At 37.2% G+C, this 4002-nt stretch overlaps 1 pseudogene; it reads left to right on the top strand.

Moving 5' to 3' along the window:
- Positions 1-6: 6 nt before the first annotated feature.
- LOC102897854 lies at positions 7-909 on the top strand (annotated as a pseudogene).
- Positions 910-4002: the final 3093 nt, after the last annotated feature.

The following is a 4002-nucleotide window of genomic DNA, read 5'->3' as shown; positions in this document are numbered from 1 at the left end:
GGACGGGGAACTGGTTCTGGGTTCACTTCCCTGATGATGGAACGTCTCTCTGTCAATTATGGCAAGAAGTCTAAGCTGGATTTTCCATTTATCCAGCCCTACCCTGGTTTCCTAAGCTGTAGTTTGGCCCTACAACTCCATCCCAGCAACTATACCACCCTGGAGCACTCTGATTGTGCCGTCGTGGTGGACAATAAGGCCATCCACAGCATCTGTTGTAGAAACATCAATATTGAGTGCCTAATGTATACTAACCTGAATAGGCTGACAGATCAGATTGTACCCTCTATCACTGCTTCCCTCAGATTTGATGGAGCCCTGAATGTTAATCTGACAGAATTCCAGACCAACTTGATGCCCTGTCCCTGCATCCACTTTCTTCTGGCCGCATATCCTACGTCGGCTATGCTGAGAAAGCCTACCATGAACAGCTTTCTGTAGCGGAGATCACCAATGCACGCTTTCAGCCAACCAACCAGATGGAGCAATGTGACCCTCATCACGATCAATATACAGCTTGCTACCTGCTGTACCATGGCAACGTGGTTCCTAAAGATGTCGATGCTGCCATTGCCACCATTGAGACCAAGCATAGCATCTCGTTTGTGGACTTCAAAGTTGGCATTAATCATCAGCCTCCCATGTGGTGCCTGGTGGAGACCCAGCCAAAGTACAGCAAGCTATGTGTATGCTGAGCAACATCACAGCTATTGCTGAGGCCTGAGCTCGCCTAGGCCATAAGTTTGACCTGATGTATGCCAAGCGCGTCTTTGTTCACTGGTACTTGGATGAGGGCAGGGATGGAGGAGAGTTTTCTGAGGTCCGTGAGGACATGGTTGCTCTTGAAAAGGATTATGAGGAGGTGTGGATTCTGCTGAAGGGGAGGGTGAGAAAGTAGAGCAATACTAAAGTTAAAATGTCATAAAGGTGCTGCTTTTATAGGGAAACTATTCTGTTTTAAACATTGAAAAGCTGTGATTTGATTAATTTGTCTGTAGCAGTGTATATTCTTACATGCAATTACTGGCCTATGCTTTAGAACATAATGCTTTATTACAGACCCAAACTGTCCATTTCTCTAACGGGTTTGAATAAAGTATTCCCTGTTCTAAATGAAAAAACAAAAAAGATACACTCAATAGAAACTTTATATGAAGTTATATGTTTTCATTTAAATAATATTAGGGCAGTTAAAATGATAAAGATAAGATATATTTTGTCAAAATGTAACTACATGGCCTGATGTTTTAAATAATCATTTTCAAATGGCTTATTTACAGTAAAACCCAATGCTCATCATCATAAAGTAGCATTCGCAGGAATAATGAAGAAATCTCAGTTAAAATACTTAGCCTTCTGGGTGAGTTTTGTGAGCCTCCAAGACCAGCACTGATTGAAGTGGTTTCAAACTAACATGTCTCTGCAACAGCATTCTGTGTTTCTTATAAGAGAGATGCTGTAAGGACTTGATAAAATCAAATCTGTGCTGTGGCTAGGTTCAGATTTCTCTTTTGTATCATGAGCAATCAAATCCTAAATGAAGGTTCTCAAATTCTATATGCAGCCAAGAAGTGATCTACATGTGAAGACCAAAAGACCTCCCCAATCATAAAAACCTGGGAAGAGTAACACCCTCATACACTTTCTGAAACAGATACTGTGGTAAGTGGGTCTCCTCGTTTATTACACTTAATAATCCTGAATCTGCCTTATGTGATTGTCATGAAGATGAGACAAATGCACACACACATGAAACATGGACAATAGGGTCCGGTTACAGTAAGCCATCAGCAACAGGTCATTATTATTATCATTGCCACTGAATGTACTATGTAATAACAGATGCTAGTCTATTCTCCAATGTTATAACAAAAAAATATGGCTTGGCGGTAGGATGTGGTGTAATTTTATTTAAAATATTTTTCTCATCGATATTTTGTTTTATTTTTTTCTGAAATGATTATGTATTACTTGGATACTTTAATTACATAGTAATTAAATGACAATAATAAAATTTAATAAATAAACTATGTAAATGTTTATAGATTAAAGTGTTATAGATTTTATACATTCTTTATTTGCCTGGTACTCTTATTTTAACTATAGTGAAGTGGTTGTATTTTGTACACGGTGAGCCTATGGAAACAGCATATCTCAACAGGGCAGCAGTGCTAGTTAGCATAGAACACAAGACATATCCTGCTTCCTTTCTGGTATTCCATCAGGTAGGCATTAATGTCACAGATAAAGCAGGGCACATATAGACTCTAAACAGAAAGAACACTCAGCATTTGAGGACATGCATTAAATAAACATCCAAATTACCTAAAATACTTCAGTGTTCATATCAATAATAGTATGATAACAGGCTGAATGCTAGGAGAAATAATCAAACGGTTTTAAGAAATACCCTCATAAGTTTAATAGAAGTGACAAAATTAGAAAGTCATATATGAATATTCCTCTAAGCGTACTAGTAGAATCACAGGCCTCAAATGAACCTGAGTGTTATGTGCTAAACTTCTTTTATAGTGTTAATTTCTCTGTTGTACACTAAAGTGACATTTGATAAGGTGTTGCTCTTATTGATGATGATGACAATGACAGTGGTAATGTCAATGGAGATGATTCTATTGTGCCTTAGTTGCATCGTGGTCCTTGGTGTGGGAAAAAGGGACCATGAAGAGATAAGAAAAGGAGAACGACCTTGGAGAAGTCTTACAAGTAACCTTAAAGATCAGTAAAGCTGCATTTTGATAAATTCAGTGGGTAGAATAATAATGCCATATTTCCAAACACACATAAGAATCAAAATGAATAGATTGAAAGGCAGAGATTTCCCCCCCAGCTGTGCAGGGATTATCTGACCATTATTGAGATGCTTATCCTCTACAAAATGGTTTGTGTTGAAATTATTTTTTAAGGGCATCATTTCTCTTAGAAAAACTTCATTACTAATTTGCCAATTGAATATCCCATAAGATATTGAAAGGCGTTAGTGAATATAGAGTGAGTATTTTGATTTAAAAAACATGTGTATCCCCTGTTGCTCAATAATAATAGGGATGAATAACATCTACTTTAGGTTTTCAAATGTAATTTATGGTGATAAGACTTTTAGACAGGGGATGGATGAACTGATAGATGATATACATATAGTTGAAACTCAAGTAATGATTGTGACATATTTTGCATTAGGTTATGATAATCTGAAAACAATCTAAGTAATTTGAAAAAAAAAAAAACCTGCCAAGAAGGAGAGTGAATTAATAAACTCCAGTTTATTATAACAGTGTCCCGATTCTTGTATGGTACATTTTTAGTTACAGTTTGGGAGGTTCTCTGTCAAACAAAACTCAATCAGTCAAATCTTTAGCAGAGTTAGGGAAGGGGTATGTTTGCAAATTTTAAGATTTGCCACTGAATAACACACATATCATCTCTATAAAGAGCAATGATGATAGAAAAACATGAAGAAGATAGAGAAGTTAACTCTTGATTTATCTGCTTATTCATTTCTATTATTCCTTCAACTGAAAAGATACCTCAGCTCAGTTCTTTAGTGATATACTCTCTTAATATTAAGTTTCTTCATAGATTTTCTTTTATCACAATCATCATTCATCATTATATATGTATGTGCTTGATAATGAATTTGTGTGTGTGTTTATTTATCTATCTGCTTCCCCCACACTTGTGTTGGAAATAACTATAGTTACTCTCTCATCCTACCCACACTGGCAAGAGGACATAGGCTAACCTTAGAAAAGATTTTGTAAGTCCCTAAGGACAGCAAATACTATAGACATGTAATGCAATGCATAGCATCTGGTAAGCTCAGGGCATGGCATAGTGAATTTCTATTAGCATGGCTGTTAGGGAAAAGGATCAAGTCAGCAAGCACCCTAGCTATCCTGTTCTGTGGAATGAGGCCAAAGAGAGAAGAGACTGGCCCAGCCAGATGCTGTTCTAGATAGCAACTGGGTATCCCAGAACACAGTA

This window comes from Pteropus alecto, unplaced genomic scaffold, assembly GCF_000325575.1.
Source record: "Pteropus alecto unplaced genomic scaffold, ASM32557v1 scaffold146, whole genome shotgun sequence".
NCBI lineage: Eukaryota > Metazoa > Chordata > Mammalia > Chiroptera > Pteropodidae > Pteropus > Pteropus alecto.
This window is presented reverse-complemented; position numbering and strand designations above follow the sequence as displayed.